Raw genomic sequence first — 19,080 nt, forward strand, 5'->3', positions numbered from 1 at the left:
TTTTTGCTATCTATAATAATAAAATCCGAGTGGATCTTGTTCGTCCTCCCCCGGGTGACAGTAGGGGAGACATGACACAGCCACCCACCCCCTGCAAACTGGTTTGTCCGCCCCAGGTGGGGGGCGGGGTAGGCAGGGAAGCGGGAGGGTAAGGGGCACATCCACCCTCCTCCTGCACACCTGTTTGTTCGTCCCGGGTGTGGGCGGGGTAGGTAGGGGATCGGGAGGGTAGGGGAGACAGCAGCGCCGGGTTCCAGCGCACGTAGCGCGAACCAACAAGCTCTTCATATTAACATTTAGAAACTTATCAAAGAAATTACCTCCGAAAACTTCGAAATTCATGAAATAAACTGAAGGATATTCCTGAGAGAGAGAGAGAGAGAGAGAGAGAGAGAGAGAGAGAGAGAGAGAGAGAGAGACAGAGAGAGAGAGAGAGAGAAATCCTCCAAAATACATGAATATTCAATTGACGTTTTCGACCAAAAATATAGCGAGAATCCGGATGGACTCCAAAGACTGTTCCAAAATGTTGAATTCCTGAAGTCGTTCCTGCCTCTTCTTTACACAAGGTGGAAATTCTGGGAAGAGGAGTTTAAGGAAGATAAGAGGGACAGTAAGGAGGACAAGGATGAACAGCAATAGGAATAGGAATAGGAATAGGAGTTGAAATGGGGGAAAGACGGAGAAGGAAAGGAAAGAAATAAAATAAGAAGAAAGAGAAGTATAGAAGTTAGGAAAATCTGAAACAGAAGGAGAAAAGGGAAGAACGGGAGATAGAAGATAGGAAGAAGGAAGAACAGCAAGTGGATAAGAACAAAAAAAATAAAGACTAAAAATGGACGAAGAATAAGTATGGGAAGAAAAAGAAGAATAAAAAGGGAAGAAGTAGCAGAAGAAAAGAGATGACACAAAAGTAAAAAAAGAGTGATGGCACCCTCTCAACTAATGGTGGCTAATTGACTAGCAAGACTTCTAGTGTTTCAAAGGGGAAAAAGAATGTTCGAATTGGATTAATCTGCAGTAAAAGCTGGGCACGCCAACATATGCAAAAGAAGGAGAGAGAGAGAGAGAGAGAGAGAGAGAGAGAGAGAGAGAGAGAGAGAGAGAGAGAGAGAGAGAGAGAGCCACTCCAAATTAGACTTGTCAGTAATAAAAAAATCTTCAAGTAAAAATGAAAAAAACAGAAAATAAAAGAAATGTCTGTCTTCTTAAATAACGTTTACTCGACGTGAGAGAGAGAGAGAGAGAGAGAGAGAGAGAGAGAGAGAGAGAGAGAGAGAGAGAGAGAGAGAATTGTATTCAAATCTCCTTGTAAAAATAATGGCCTTCACTCTCGAGGAATTTTTCGTCCAAGTTCGTCGACAGTTTTAACAATTTTTGTCGCTCAATTCCTTTGTTTGTTTGTCATTTTTCCCTTAAAGTCATTGATTTATACAAGATCTATAATAATAAAATCCGAGTGGATCTTTCCCGTTTATCCGCCCAGGGTGGGGGCGGGGTAGGTAGGGGATCGGTAGGGTAGGAAAGACATGACACATCCACCCTCCTCCTGCAAACCTGTTTGTCCGTCTCAGGTGGGGGTGGGGTAGGTAGGGGATCGAGAAGGTAGGACAGACATGACACATCCACCCTCTTCCTGCAAACCTGTCTGACCGCCCTGGGTTGGGGCGGGGTAGGTAGGTGATCGGTAGGGTAGGAAAGACATGACACATCCACCCTCCTCCCGTAAACCTGTTTGTCCGTCCCAGGTGGGGGTGGGGTAGGCAGGGGATCGGGAAGGTAGGGGAGACATAACACATCCACCCTCCTCCTGAAAACCTGTTTGTCCGCCATGGGTGGGGGCGGGGTAGGTAAGGGATCGGGAGGGCAGGGGAAACATGACGAGCAGCGCCGGGTTCTATTGCAGCATAGTGCGCGCCATCAAGCTCGTAAAAGTTATAATGCTCAGCTCCTCGTGGCTGAGAACTCTGAACTCTTCTATGAATTATAAAAACCCAAACATACCACTCGTAACATTTTATTCATCTTTAACTCAAACCAAAATAAATCAAGGTACATACACAAAGAACAGTGGATACTATTAAGTAAGGCTAATTAGGCAATGCATACCAGACCAAGCAAGTCATAAACACATGTCTGCAACTTATCAGACACATATCACGAACATGCTGAATACAAGTCAACAATGTATTGGTGTCTAACAAGTGCTTCATAGGATTATCTAGCATTTGCTAAAGATTCCTTCACCACATGCAGTCGTTGACTTATTTCCAACTTGTCTGTGACAAGTACGTCTGTGACAAGTACGTCTGTGACAAGTACGAGGTAAGTTTGTGATAGGTATATGATAAGTTTGTGAAATGTATGCTATAAGTTTGTAATAAGTATGAGAGAAGTTAGTGATAAGTATGCAATAAGTTTGTGATATGTATGAAATAAGTTTGTGGTAAGTCTGTGGTAAGTTTGTGATAAGTATATGATATGTATGCGATAAGTTTGTGATAAGTATACAGTAAGTTTGTGACAAGTATGTGATAAGTTTGTGATATGTATGTGATAAGTTTGTCATAAGTATACACTAAGTTTGTGACAGGTATGCAATAAATTTGTGATATGAATGTGATAAGTTTGTGATAAGTATACACTAAGTTTGTGACAAGTATGTAATAAGTTTGTGATGTGTATTTGATAAGTTTGTGATAAGTATGTAATGAGTTTGTGACAAGTATGTGATAAGTTTGTGATAAGTATGCAATGGTTTGTGATATGTATGTGATAAGTTTGTGATAAGTATACAATAAGTTTGTTACAGGTATGTGATAAGTTTGTGACATGTATGTGATAAGTTTGTGATAACTATACACTAAGTTTGTGACAAGTATGTAATAAGTTTGTGATATGTATTCGATAAGTTTGTGATAAGATGCAATGAGTTTGGGACAAATATGCGATAAGCTTCTGATAAGTATGTCATGGTTTGTGATATGTATGCGATAAGTTTGTGATATGTATGCAATAGTTTGTGATAAGTATGCAATAGGTTGTGATAAGTATGCAATAAGTTTGTGATATGTATGCGATAAGTGTGTGATATGTATGCGATAAGTTTGTGATAAGTATGCAATACGTTTGTGATAAGAGTCTGTGACAAGTATGCAATAAATCTGTGATGAGTATGCGACATGTCACCGACATGTGAACACACCCTAAATGAGGATACGTATCGCGACACACGCACTCACACACACGCACACACACGCTCGCGCAAATATGCGCACGCGCGTCCAACCCAGCGAGAATCCGTTAAATGAAAACCACCTCGTTCTCATTTCTACACGACCATAACATCACGAATTGCCGGTATTCATATCACCAGCGACGGCAGCACAGCGGTTTGTCGACTTACAATATTCCAGTTTGAAATATTTGACACGGCCGGGCCAAAATGCCATTTTGGCCAAATTGAAATAAAAATTGAATATGCAGTATTTCGTAATTCGAAAGGAGAGGAATGAAGATTTTTATTACAAGGGAAAAATACTGAATATATATGAGTGTAGTGTATATATATATATATATATATATATATGTATGTATATATATATATATATATATATATATATATATATATATATATATATATATATATATATATATATATATATATATGTGTGTGTGTGTGTGTGTGTGTGTGTGTGTGTGTGTGTGTGTGTGTGTGTGTAATTCTAATAGCCACAATGCCCTCTTAACTTCTCGAATTCTTCGCGTTTTTTTGGATATGCTTATAACTACAAAGCCGTGAGATCAAACGCAAGAAATTGAAGAGACTGTGATCTATTAGAATTACATATGTATCTGGTAAAAGTGACCAGTAGATTATACATACACACACACATACACACACACACACACACACACACACACACACACACACACACACACATATATATATATATATATATATATATATATATATATATATATATATATATATATATATATATATATATATATGAATATGAATATGACTGCGTGCTTTGCTTTAATGTATAACTATCAAAATCTACAACTGTGTAATTTCCTTTTTACTTACCATCACCACAATCACTACCGCATTCATCTTTATTGTTGTACTGGAAAGGGTCAGAGTACTTAAAATATAATTTCCAAAATCTTATCGGCCCACTCTGATGAAAGACATAAATTCCTAAAGAAAGATCTTAAAGATTAAAGCTGAATTCTAACTGCACCGCGTTCAAGCAGCTCATGAGCATTCGTTAAACTCTGGCATAGCTTGAACGCAGACACCACCATAGCTAGGGAGAAGTTAAGTATATCTTAGTTTAACCAGACCACTGAGCTGATTAACAGCTCTCCTAGGGCTGGCCCGAAGGATTAGATTTGTTTTACGTGGCTAAGAACCAACTGGTTACCCAGCAGAATCCGAACCACATTATGACGAGAAATGAATTTCTATCACCAGAAATAAATTCCTCTAATTCTTCATTGGCCGGTCGGAGACTCGAACGCTGGGCCAACAGCGTGCTAGCCGAGAGCTTTAGCCACCCCTCCAATGAAGAACTTATAGCTAGGGAGAACAGCTACCAATCTGGACAACCAGAAGGACCATGGAAATAGGTCTGTCGTAATAGCATTGTTGGTGGCAGCCTTAATGGAAAACGAGCTCTAATCACGAGCGTAATAAGTGCTAATTTCATTTGGCACATCAGTTGCCAATCAAAACTAAGAAACACCAAAAGAACAAATGATTTTGAACGGTCAGGAGGAAAGGCAATGAATCCATCTTTCTTGAAACAGGATTCTCTGCCGCACGACTAGATCAGTGGGAAACGAGCTCTATTCCCGCCATAAAGCTGAAGAGCTTCTCTTGTAATCAAGCTGGGTGAATGTAGAGCCTCGGTAACAGCCAAGACTGAAGCGGAAATAACAATGATGGGAAATTTGGTCTCCACTCAAGCATATTGTTTTGACAGTTTCATTTCCGGGGACAGGTAGTGTCGATGAAAATATAATTCAAATTTATATTACTTCATGATAATGGTAGAAAGACCATATTATTTACTCATTAACTGCTGCAGCATCATGGCCCTCACATAATCCGTTGATAAGTTAATCAGCTTTTGACAGAGGTTGTGGACTGACAGGCAGACATATATAAAAACAAGCAAACAAAGTGACATACATATAAAGAAAAATATTGTCTGCCAGAAGCAATCCGATGAGAACAGGTGAACAACATTCGTATAATGAGAAAAGGTGAACAAACTTCTGAAGAAACAACAGTGAACACGAGAAAAGGCGAACAAATATGAAAAGCGAACAACAGCAATAAACACACTGGAAAAGGTAAACAAACTTTTGTATAATGAAAAGCAAACAACAGTAATAAACACACTAGAAAAGGTAAACAAACTTTTGCATAATGAAAAGCAAAAAACAACAAACACGAGATAGGTGTATAAGGAAGAGCGAACAACAACAAAATACATGAAAAGGTGAACAAACCGTTGTATAATGAAAAGTGAATAAACAGAAGACTCGAGAATAGGTTAACAAACTTGTATAATGAAAAGCGAACAACAAACAACACGACAAAAGGCGAACAAACTTTTGTGTAAAGAAATATGAAAACAACAAAAACCTTGAGAATTGGTGAACTAACAAATGTATAATGAAAAACGAACAATAGCAAAAGCACGAGACAATGGGAACAAACTTTTGTATAAAGAAATATGAAAACAACAAAATCTTGAGAACAGGTGAACTAGCTGTCGTGTAATGAAAAAACGAACAACAGCAAAAGCAAGAGAAAATAGGAACAAACTTGACTAGAATAAGATAGAAAGCAAAAACAACAAATCAATAAAACAGTTAAAAAATCTTTGAATAATGCACAATGGCCAACTGCTAAAACAATGAAAGGCGATAACAATCACAACGCTAAACAAGCGAAAAATGCGCCGAAGTTTTTCCGGCGCAATCGAGTTTTCTGTGCAGCGTATAATCAAGGACGCCGAAAACAGATCTATCTTCCGGTGGTCTCGGTATAATGCTGTATGAGTCGCGGCCCATGAAGCTTTAACCACGGCCTGGTGGTGGCATGGCCTATATCGTTGCCAGAAGCACGATTATGGCTAACTTTAACCTTAAATAAAATAAAAACTACTGAGCTAGAGGGCTGCAATTTGGTATGTTTGATGATTGGAGGGTGGATGATCGACATACGAATTTGCAGTCATCTAGCCTCAGTAGTTTTTAAGATCTGAGGGCGGACAGAAAAAGTGCGGACAGAGAACAGTGCGGACGGACAGACAAAGGCATCTCAACAGTTTTCTTTGGCAGAAAACTAAAAGGACAAGGTGAAACAAAAACACAAAAAAAAAGAAGGAAGAACAAACTCGTCCATAATGAACTGAGACAACAATCACACCGATGAAAAAAACGTGAGGAAACTTTTAAGCAAAGAAAGTTGACACTTGTTGCTAAGGTGCACGGGCGGAGTTGCCAAGTGCCAGAGAAATTAAGCAATTAAGCTACTTCGTAAGAATTGCTGTAAACTAATCGGCTTCGGAGAGTTTAAGACGGGATGAAATGCTGGTTTAAATGCCTTGCATCACTGCTTAAAATTACGTTATTTCACGTATGTGGGTGAATTATTTAACTTTGTCTTGTTATTTTCATGTAATTGTTTTTAACTTTCATGTTTGTGGTTGAATGATTTAACTTTATTTGTTTTTTTTCTATTTTCATCTATTTTTTTCTTAACTTTTATGTTTGTGGTTGAATGATTTAACTTTACTTGTTTTTTTTTTTATTTTCATCTATTTTTTTTCTTACCTTTCATGTTTGTGGTTGAATCATTTCACTTTATTTGTCTTGTTATTTTCATCTATTTTTAACTTTCATGTTTGTGGTTGAATTATTTAACCTTACTTGTTTTTTATTTTAATCTATTTTTTCTTAACTTTCATGATTGTGGTTGAATTATCTAACCTCATTTGTTTTCTAATTTTCATCTATTTTTTTTCTTAACTTTCATGTTTGTGGTTGAGTCATATAACTTTGTTTTTTATTTTAATCTATTTTTTCTTAACTTTCATGCTTGTGGTTGAATCATTTAATTTTATTTGTTTTGTTATTTTCATCTATTTTCTTTTAATTTTCATTTTGGGGTTGAATTATTTAACCTTAATTGTTTTTATTTTAATCTTTTTTTCTTAACTTTCATGTTTGAGGTTGAATTATTTAACCTCATTTGTTTTTTTTTATTCTAATCTATTTTTTCTTAACTTTCATGTTTGTGGTTGAATGATTTAACCTTATTTGTTTTCTTATTTTTATCTATTTTTTCTTAACTTTCATGTTTGTGGTTGAATTATCTAACTTTAATTGTTTTGTTTTTTTCATCATTTTTTCTTAACTTTCATGTTTGTGGCTGAATCATTTGATTTTATTTGTTTTGCTATTTTCATCTATTTATTTATAACCTTCAAGTTTGTGGATGAATGATTTAACCTTATCATCTATTTTTTTTTTCTTAATTTTCATGTCTGTGGTTGAATAATTTAACTTTGTGTTGTTATTTTCAATTATTTTTTTACTTCTCTCCATTCTCCTGTGTTATATGGGTCTATGCTTTGTTTATCAAGATATCAAGTTGTTATAATAATAATAATAATGATAATAATAATAATAATAATAATAATAATAATAATAATAATAATAATAATAATGAAAACTACTGTTTCAACATTATTATTATTATTATTATTATTATTATTATTATTATTATTATTATTATTATAAAAAAAGAACAAAGGCGTTGAATGTAAATTCCAGACGTCGTAATTAAGCGATGATAAAAGTAGGGGCAACATACAGGTTAATTAATTAATATAAATAATTAATGTAAGAGGTAATAAACTAAAGAGTGGATAAAAAAAACTAAAAATCGAAATAGGAAATTATACAGGGAACTGAATAAAAAAAAAAATTAAAGCATTATAAAAAAGACTAAAGAAAAATAAAATCAGTACACTCCAAAAAAAATGAAACAATTACAAACCCATAATGCAGAAAAAATTAGCGTGATAAAAATAAAAACACAAAAAAGGAAACATTCATTACAATGCACTCAAAACAGTAAAACTGCTAAAAAGACCAAAAACCATGATAATATACCATACACTAAAAAAAAAAGAAAAAAAATGCAGCCGAATAGCCACATATAAGCCTCCATCAGTCCCCCTAAAATTGGAGCACGAGTATCTGACATGTTGGCCAGTCACGTTATGGAAAAGCATCATCCGTACGGGAATGAAAATTGGTATTGCGCAGCAGTGTATTACATTTTACTTTATATCACACTGGATTTTGTGTATTACACTTTCTTTTATATTACACTGGATTTTGGGTACACGCTGAAAAGCTATTACTGACAGCATAGAGACAGTCATCAGCTCAACTATAGAGCAGTTGGATGCTCATCTGTCCTATGATCTTATATAGCAATTCATCTAGTTATTAATCTCTCTCTCTCTCTCTCTCTCTCTCTCTCTCTCTCTCTCTCTTACACACACACACAAAGATGCTATACATCCAGTTAATTATACAATTTTCTCTCAAATATTATGGTAACAGTTTCTTTTGAAAATTCTCGCTCCTCTCTCTCTCTCTCTCTCTCTCTCTCTCTCTCTCTCTCTCTCTCTCTCTCTCTCATGCACACACACACACACATCCTATGCCACTAGTTTATTATAAAATTTATTTTTCCCTATTAAATACGGTAACAGTTTACTTTGCAAATATTCTCTCTCTCTCTCTCTCTCTCTTCCTTATTCACGAAGCCATTTGCATGTTTCACAGATTAATCGAGATTGATGTTGCCCGGATTTTAGTTCGAAGGATTAATTAATTAACAGCCAAGCTTTGTCGTCCTTTCTGTTGGTGTAAATGGAAGTTTATTCAGTAAAGTTAATCAGGTGAACTTTTGTATCTTTACTTATGTCGCCACCAACATGCTTACTATAATTTCTAGTTATTATACATTTTTTTTAATTTAATAACTCTGCACGATAAGGGTGAGTAAATGGAGCACAAGAATTAAGGAACAGAAATCATTAATATCTAAGGGAGGCAGACTCATCCTTTTTCATTGTTGGTTTCGTAAAATAGAAATAAATCCCAGTTCACTTTTGGTGTATTATATGACAGCAGTTGCTTCTAGATTCTGACTTAAATGCTAGTTCACTTTTGGTGTATAATACGACAGCAGTTGCTTCTGGATTCTGACTTAAATGCTAGTTCACTTTTGGTGCATAATACGACAGCAATTGCTTCTGGATTCTGTTTTAACTGCTAGTTCACTTTTGGTGCACTATATGACAGCAGTTGCTTTTGGATTCTGATTTTAACTGTTAGTTCACTTTTGGTGCATTATATGACAGCAGTTACTTCCGGATTCTGATTTTAACTGCTAGTTCACTTTTGGTGTATAATACGACAGCAGTTGCTTCTGGATTCTGATTTTAACTGCTAGTTCACTTTTGGTGTATAATACAACAGTTGCTTCTGGATTCTGACTTTAACTGCTAGTTCACTTTTGGTGTATAATACGACAGCAATTACTTCTGGATTCTGGTTTTAACTGCTAGTTCACTTCTGGTACATAATACGACAGCAGTTGCTTCTGGATTCTGATTTTAACTGCTAGTTCACTTTTGGTGCATTATATGACAGCAGATGCTTCTGGACTCTTTCAAGTAATACATTAATCCACATTATTATTATTAGTGCTATTAAAAAATATTCACAGTAGCGTGAGTCTTAAAATGGAGAAACAAATCCGCAGTTATGTATATGCACATATATCTAAAGATGAATCTGTACAAAAGCTTTCGGCAAACTGTTCGATTCAACTTTTCAGTGAGATTGAAAAGGGAAATAGAAGTTTCCCGAAAGCTTTCTGTACAGATTTATCTTTAAATATATGTACATATACATAACTGCGGATTTGTTTCTCCTTTAGTATTATTATTTACCGGGAGATGATTTCGGTAGAAGATCCATTTGGATCTATCATCCATTTAGTAAAAACTGTATTCCGGTAAAATCTCCTTTTGGCGGAATTTAGTCTTCGGTAGAATTTTCAGTTGGTAGACTTTCCATTTCGACAGACTTCCCAAATTGGTAAAATTTCCAATTGGCAGAATTAGCACGGTAAAAATGTCCATTCCGGTAAAATGTCAATTTCACCGGAGGAATTTTCGATTCAGTAGAATCTCCAGTTTGGTAAAATTTCCAGCTAACACCAACGTGACCTGTTTTCCCACGTGACCTATTTTCCCTTCGTGGCTCAGGCCAAACAGTGTTTGTTGGGAAGGGAAAATTACACGCTCGCCAAAGCCATTAATCCTCGCGGTGTGAGGTGTTCCGTCACCGTGCATTCCTCATTCCTGAATGCTACTCCTAAGGTTGGCCTTCTTCTTGACTCCTGAATCTCCTGTTTCTACTCCATTTCCTTCTCCTTCTCTTCTTCCTCCTCATCTTTCGAGTGGTATACTTATTCTTCCATCTCTTCTTCCAAATCCCTCCCCTTCTATGCCGTCTGTTCCTCCGAATCCTATTCTTTCTACGACGTCTTTTCCTCCAAATCCTGTTCCTTCTATGCAGTCTGTTCTTCCAAATCCTGTTCTTTCTACGCCGTCTTTTCCTCCAAATCCTATTCCTTCTATGCTGTCTGTTCCTCCAAATCTTATTTTCCCTAAGCGCTCTCCTCCTCCAAATTCTATTCCTCCTATGCCGTCCGTTCCTCCAAATCCTATTCTGACTATGCTGTCTGTTCCACCGAATCCTATTCCGAGTGCTCGGTCAGTTCCTCCAAATACTTTGTTCTGACTATGCTCTCTGTTCTTCCAAATCCTATTCCGACTACGCAATCTGTTCCTCCAAATCCTATTCCTCCTTTGTTGCCTATCTTTCCAAATCCTATTCTTTCTATGCTGTCTGTTCCTCCAGATCCTATTCCCACTACGCCATCTGTTCCTCCATATGCTATTCTTTCTACGCTGCCTGTTCCTCCAAATCCTTCTAGCCGTCTGTTCCTTCAAATCCTATTCCTCGTACCCATCTGTTCCTCCAAACCTTTATTTCTCCGATACTCTCTGTTTCTCCAAATCCTATTTCTCCCACCCATCTGCTCCTCCAAATCCTATTTCCCCTATACTGTCTGTTCCTCCAAATCTCAAGCCCTTTCCTCCATGTATTCCGAAACCTATTCCTTTTTTCTTGTTTTCCTTCTGTTCCTTCCTATCCTATTCCTATTCCCATTCCCATTATTCCTTCAACTTTTTCTCTTTTCATTCTCTTCTGCCCATTGAGAAAAGTCCTACTCTTCCGATTAAAATGGATAAAGGAAAGAAGTCAATAAAACAAATTACAATCAAAAGCCAAATAGCTGATCAACAGCTACTTCTCCATATCTAAATTAAAAAGAATAAACTAACTTCAAATAGCTGCCTTACTGTATATGCGTTGAAAAAATTATAATAAGCTGTAATATGAAATGAACTTTATAGCAGTAGGAAATTATCAGCGGAAACAATTTCTAATAATAATACGTACTCTAAAAATTACGCTGTAAAATGTTATAAAATTTTATAAACCTTCCTTTTAATCCTAGTGATAATCATGCTCGCCTAACAATTAATGAAAAATAAACCAAAATAAACACAGTTATTAAAAAGCTTTAAAACGTCACTACCTCTTAATTAAATTCTTCTCATCGCCAGGAGAAGACTAATCTCTTTTAGAAAACAAGTAAAAAACGCGCCGATGTTTCTTCGGCGCAATCGAGTTTTCTGTACAGCGTACAATCAAGGCCACCGAAAATAGATCTATCTTTCGGTGGTCTCGGGTTAATGCTGTATGAGCCGCGGCCCATGAAACTTTAACCAAGGCCCGGTGGTGGCCTGGCCTATATCGTTTCCAGACGCACGATAATGGCTAATTTTAACGTTGAATGAAATAAAAACTACTGGGACTAGAGGGATGAAATTTGGTACGTTTCATGGTTGGAGGGTGGATGATCAACATACCAATTTGCAGCCCTCTAGCCTCAGTAGTTTTTAAGATCTGAGAGCGGACAGAAAAAGTGCCGACAGAAAAAAGTGCGGACAGAAAAATGTGCGGACGGACAGACAAAGCCGGCACAACAGTTTTCTTTTCAGAAAACTAAAAAACTGTGAGCAAACAAAATGTATTATAATTAATACTTAATGAGAAATTGATATACGCATAATTCTCAGCCTTCAAGTAACCATTTAAACGAGCATTTAAAGAATTTAATTAAAAATTCCTCCACGTCTGTCTTCCCGAAGACCTGGAACCACTTCGCTGGAGGAGAATGTGGAAATGAAACCGTAAAATGTATTAAATTGAGCCGAAAAATCGATTGCCGATTCCGGCAGAAAATTTCCACGAAAGGAAAAGTTTCCACGTGGTTAAAATTCGCCGCATTTGGTGCCATTCTTATTTACAGCTAAAATTTTTATTCCGATAGAATTTTGATTTGGGTAGAATTTCTTTTATATATATATATATATATATATATATATATATATATATATATATATATATATATATATATATATATATATATATATATATATATAAAATTTTGATTTCGGTATATTTATCATTTCGGTAATTTTTTGCTTTGTTGGGAGTGGTGTTAAATATATAAAATTTTGATTTCGGTATATTCATCATTTCGGTAATTTTTGCTTTGTTGGGAGTGTGGTTAAATTTTGATTTCGATAGAATATTTACTTGAATAGAATTTCCTTTTTTTGATAAAATTTTGATTTCGGTATATTTATCATTTCGGTATTTTTTTTTCTTGGGGGATTTAAATTTTGATTTCGATAGAATATTAAGTAGAACTTTCTTTAGGATAAAATTTTGATTTCGGCATATTTTTCATTCCGGCAATTTTTTTTCAAAGTAAAATTTTTGATTTCGATAAAATTCCGATTGGTCGAAACTTCCATATATGTAAAATTTTTCATCCCAGTAAAATACTCAAAGGGCAAAATTTCCAATTGCGTATAAATTCCAATTTTTGGTCAAGTTTCCCGTTCGGTAAAATTTCCAATTCGGTAAAATCTTAATTAAGGTAAAACCTACCTCTATATAATAACTATTAATGTCGAATATCCAGTCTGAGTCAAATTTCCATTTGAGCCCAATTTCCCATTTCAGCCCAATTTCCAATTTGAGCTCAATTTCTGATTCGAGCCCAACTTCCGATTTGAGCCCAATTTCCAATACCCAATTTGAGTAAAATTTCCAATAATTATTTGAATAAAATTTCCAATTTGTGCCGAATCTCCAATACCAATTTGAGTAAAATTTCCAACGTAAATTTGAGTAAAATTTCCAACATCAATTTGAGTAAAATTTCCAAAATCAATTTGAGTAAAATTTCCAATACAAATCTGCGCAAAATTTCCAATATCAATCTGAGTCAAATTTCCATTTTGAACCGAATTTCCATGTGAGCAGATAATCCATTTAACGCCACTGTTATATCCATCTGAACGCCACACGTGTCCCTTTCATTACTCTTGGTAAACAGCGCCCACCGAGAAGGGAAAATAATATTACCCGCTTGCCCCAGTAATTAATCCTTCAAATAATACGGTCTTCTATTAGTACCGGAAAGCCTTTTTTCCCCCCACATGGTTTTCATAACAATGTTTGTTCCAACACATATTAATTATGTTCCTTCCCCCTTATTTTACAGCCTCACAGTTCTGTAATTATTCCTTTCTTCTTCTGTTATTTTTTTACTTTTTCTCTTGCTCCTTGCTCCGACTAATATTAGTTATTATATTAATTATGTTTTTTCCCTTATTTTACCGTCTCACAGTTCTATAATTATTCCTTTCTTCTTCTGTTATTTTTTTACCTTTTTTTTTTTACTTTTTCTCCTGCTCCATTTCTTTCTCTTTCGAATCGGTTTTATTTTTCCTTCTCTTCTATCTTATTCTGATCGTATTTCTCCTCTTTCTCCTCCTCCCGTTTTCTAAATTGATTCTACTTCTCTTGGTCCAACTATTCTATTTCCTTATATTCACATTTCTCCTCCTCTTCTTCCTACAAATTCTATTTCTCTTGTTCCTTCTCCTCCCCCCGTCCTCCCAATCATATTGCTTCTTCTGGTCCTATTCTTCTTCTCATTTCTATTTCTTCTCCTCCTCCTCCTCTCTCCAATATTCTTCTTCATATTGCGTTCAATTTTAGCCCTCCCTCTCCCATTCCTTCTCACAGACCTCCTCTCAACATAGTCCGTTCTCTTTCACCTCTTGTTAATCAAATTCCTCTTCCTCCATCGCTTCCTCCCTCTATTCTCCATCTCCTCACTTCCAACTCCGCCACCAAGCAAGCACGCGCCCCCAACCTGCCTCGGTCTTCTCTCCAACAAATCCTTCGTTATTTACCTGGACCTCGTGTTTAGGCTTGTCAGATTTTTACTCTCTCAAAATTGTCCTTTTCCTCCTTAGAGGGGGTTGGCGCCAGAAGGCTCTACCCTTCCGAATTTTGGCAAGTATTTTTGGGATGAGGTTGCCAGCCCCTTGCCCTGTCCCGTGGATGTTCACAGGGGTCATGTGCCGACGACGTCTGGTTTTTCCTTAGTGATCACTCACTCATTCGCGTGTTGAAGCTTAGTTTTGGTGATCAATTATCGAACGACCGGTGGCACAGCGAACGTATTGCTACTACTACTACTACTACTACTACTACTACTACTACTACTACTACTACTACTACTATTATTATTATTATTATTATTATTAAGAGGAGGGCGTTAGAGGCAGCATTGACTGTTTCAATAACCCTGTTAGTCTCACGCTTGATGTCGTCAATATTCCTTGGACCTTTGTCCTCATGTTCTCTCAGTTCCTTAGCCGCTTCCCTCAGGCGCCGGTCGACGATGTTGCTCCGACAGTCGCCACGCTCGGTGAGGGCCTCAGGCAGGAGGAGGGGTTGAATTATTATTATTATTATTATTATTATTACTGAGAATGTGCACACACATGTATGGAAAAGGCAAAAAGAAGAACAAGATACAAACCACAAAACAAAACGTTCTCGATCTCTTTAATAAAATCGTCCCAAAAGGGGCAGTTCTTATATTATCTCCTATAATAAAATCTGAGTGGATCGTTCTTGTTTGTCCGCCCCGGGTGGAGGCTGGGTAAGTAGGGGGTTGGGAGGGTAGGGGAGACATAACACATCCACCCTCCCCCTGCAAACCTGTTTGTCCGCCCCGGGTGGGGGCGGGGTAGGCACGGGATTGGGAGGGTAGGGGAGGCATGACACATCCACCCTCCCCCCTGTAAACCTGTTTGTCCGCCCCGGGTGGGGCGGGTAGGTAGGGGATCGGGAGGGTAGGGGACACATGACACATCCACCCTCCTCCTGCAAACCTGTTTGTCTCGCCCGGGTGGGGGCGGGGTAGGTAGGAGATCGGGAGGGTAGGGGACACATGACGGGCAGCGCCGGGTTCCAGCGCAGCGTAGCACGCGCCATCAAGCTCATCTTTCAGTACCCTTAATCCACCGATGTTCAAGCATTGCCATCCTGTCTCAGGAGAGGGGTGCATCCTAAGACCTCTAGATACTCTCCAAAATTATGGACACCAGAGTTTTGAGTTCCTTCTCTTCTTTCTGTTACTTCTTTCTAATGAACACCATATTCTTTGGAAGCTTGTATTTCAAGTCAGTGGCCCCTGTGGGCTTGTTCCCTATGAAAAGGGTTCATCATCTTAATAATAATAATAGTAATAATAATAATAATAATAATAATCATAATAATAATAATAATAATAATAATAATAATAATAATCCAAAGTACATGTAGTAGTTTTTGCCACGGTCAACCCTACTGTGTAAATAGGGACATTGTCCTCCAGTACAACATGCTGTTCACAGCATTCCTCTGTGTTTTTTTTTTAATTCTTTCTCCAGTTGTCGTAACTCTGATGCGTAACACTCCTCAGTGATTGTTGTGCAATTTCCTCAACTGTCTACGAAAATAACATCCTCAGAATTCTAAACATCACAGACCATTGCCTCGCTGACAGACACAACTTGCTTGAGTTATTTGGCAAGTGGAAAAACTTGGTGTTTCCTTTGCTTGCTTTGAATCTTTGATGCCAGATCAAAGAGGTGAATCCCTGTCTCGTCCTGGGTATTAAATCTCCTATAAAAAATCTCATCAGTCGGAAACGATTCAGAAGTTTACTGGGAGTTCAAAGGCTTAGTGGAAGTTCAGAGGTTTGCTGGAGGTTCAGAAGTTTGCTGGACGTTTAGCATTTTAGTGGAAGTTCAAAGGTTTACTGGAAGTTCAGCAATTTAGTGGAAACTCAAAAGTGCAGCGGAAGTTCAAAAGTTTAGTGGAAGTTCAAAGGTTTACTAGAAGTTCAAAGGTTTACTGGAATTTCAGAAATTTAGTGGAAGCTCAAAGGTTTACTAGAAGTCCAAAGGTTTACTGGAAGTTCAGCAATTTAGTGGAAGTTCGAAAATTTATTGGAAGTTCAGCAATTTAGTGGGAATTCGAAGGTTTACTAGAATTTCAAAGGGTTACTGGAAGTTCAGAAATTTAGTGGAAGTTCAAAGGTTCACTAGAAGTTCAAAGATTTATTGGAGGTTCAGAAATTTAGTGGAAGTGCGAAAGTTTAGTGGAAGTTCAGCAATTTACTGGAAGTTCGAAAGCTTAGTGGAAGTTCAGCAATTTAGTGGAAGTTCAAAGGTTTACTGGAAGTTCAGCAATTTAGTGGAAGTTCAAAGGTTTACTGGAAGTTTGGTAATTAATGGAAGTTCAGAGGTTTACTAGAAGTTCCAAGGTTTACTGGAAGTTCAGCAATTTAGTGGAATTTCGAAAGTTTGGTGGAAGTTCAAAAGTTCAGTGAAAGTTCAAAAGTTTGGTGGAGGTTTTCGCGACAGCCAACTTCTACTTACGAGATAACATTCGTGGCACCCTTCTGCAGAAGTTTCCTTGATCCCCATCATACCAGACAAATTACTGTTCGTGGTCTCGATTGTTTGTCGTACATAATGCAACGCATTACTACCCTAAAACAATTCTCCTTGCGTTTTAATAAATTACTTACATTTTTACCTATTTATTAATCCGTTAAGTTACTTTTTCTTTTCCAATAACTGATCTCTTCTCTCTCTACTCCTATTACCTGCTGTTGCTTCTTTCAAATGAAAACCATATTCTTTGGAAACTTGAATTTCATGTCAGTGGCCCCCTAAGGATTGTTCCACATGAATATGGTTGATATTCTAAATAATAATAAATAATAACCGACTGCCATACAAAACCACGCGGTCGACGCTGCTTCTTTTTAAGAAAAACGATAACATTTAGCAATGAACGTCTTTAGTACTTCAAAAATGAAATAAAATATTTACCAACAACTCCCTCCTTTTGATGAAAAATTTTTTCCTTCACAAAAACTAGTTAATCATTCGAATGATATCCCTCCATCACAGTAATAAAAAAAAAAAACTGTTTCTTTATGACAAAAAAAAAAAAAAAATAATAATAATTACACTCACCCTTGCACATCAAATCTGAACTTCGGTATCTCAATTTTTGGTACTGGTATCCGGCGAAACTGCGGACATTTTTTTTTTCAACGCTGACGGAAAGTTTACTATTCCTGGCTCTCATGTAACCCGGTAGCTGGTGCACAGATGAAATCTGCATATTGTCACAAACAGCGCCATAACCACAAACACATACACACACACACATATATATATACATGTATATATTTCCATACATATGTGTGTATACATATATATACACACATACATACATATATTTCATACACATAAAAATACAATTTCAACATCAAATACGCATTTCTGGTATTCAGTACGTTAACATAAATCAATGAATACATACCGTCATGCATATGCAGTATAGTTTAATATATATGAAATATTTAGTTTCTGTACTCACGTTGAAACCGCGCATCCGGCAGGTCGGCGGCGATCCAAGAGTAGAGAACTGAAATGAAAAATAACGATGATAAAATTAGTATACGTTTTACACTGTTTTGTTTCGACAATAATAACATAATGAAATCTGTAACTATAATAATAATAATAATAATAATAATAATAATAATAATAATAATAATAATAATAATAATAATAATTCTCGATATTATAGCCTCGTTACAGGGTCTCCTTGTTTCAATAATAATAATAATAATAATAATAATAATAATAATAATAATAATAATAATAATAATAATAATAATAATAATAACAGCAGTAGTAGTAAATAGAAATTATGTTAATGGTACTAAAAATAATAATTACATTAAGTTTCTGTGGTACCGTTTTCGTCAGTAAACAACATTGGACGCTGATGACATAAAATATATTACAGAACAAAAAGGAGAGAGAGAGAGAGAGAAAGAGAGAGAGAGAGAGAGAGAGAGAGAGAGAGAGAGAGAACACTCTTAGTGAACCCTTCATCTCTTTCGAAAGTTTAGGAGAAAATTTTGGTAAATTCTGCCGCGATAACACGTTATTACAAGAAAACAGTTAAACCATGTTTTGGCGTGTCCCTCTAAACAAAAGGTGTTTGTTATCAGGACCGGCAAATAGACTTTGGGATTCAAAGCTATCCTGAAAGGATGTGCGGCCTTTGAGTCCTTGCGTGGCATAATACCATTTAGCCATTTTTTTCTTTCGTTTTCTTGTTTTTTTTTTTTTTTGTCGCACGATCTCTTTACATGAGACATTATACGACGATATTTTTCAATACTCAAAATGATTACACTAAAGCAAGTGACTCAGATTTTTTTATTATCTCTTCACATTAAGATATATATATATATATATATATATATATATATATATATATATATATATATATATATATATATATATATATATATATATATATATATATTTTGAAAATCTCTTCACAAGAGTAAGAAACAATCTTTTATTCTGTTGGAAATTTGTT

The 19,080-nt window shown here is 36.3% G+C and overlaps 1 protein-coding gene and 1 long non-coding RNA gene across 4 annotated transcripts in view; one reads left to right on the forward strand and one right to left on the reverse strand.

Moving 5' to 3' along the window:
- The window catches only part of LOC136845216 (uncharacterized), a 549,715-nt gene that overhangs the window by 232,550 nt on the left and 298,085 nt on the right, over positions 1-19,080 (reverse strand). For both annotated transcript variants that reach the window (XR_010855110.1, XR_010855111.1), the window contains exon 2: positions 18,061-18,108. This is a non-coding gene — a long non-coding RNA (uncharacterized lncRNA). The remainder of the gene's footprint in view (positions 1-18,060; positions 18,109-19,080) is intronic.
- The window catches only part of LOC136845214 (glutamate receptor ionotropic, NMDA 2B-like), a 510,777-nt gene that overhangs the window by 185,177 nt on the left and 306,520 nt on the right, over positions 1-19,080 (forward strand). The window lies entirely within an intron of this gene.

The sequence above is a fragment of the Macrobrachium rosenbergii genome, chromosome 13, assembly GCF_040412425.1.
Source record: "Macrobrachium rosenbergii isolate ZJJX-2024 chromosome 13, ASM4041242v1, whole genome shotgun sequence".
Classification (NCBI taxonomy): Eukaryota; Metazoa; Arthropoda; class Malacostraca; order Decapoda; family Palaemonidae; genus Macrobrachium; species Macrobrachium rosenbergii.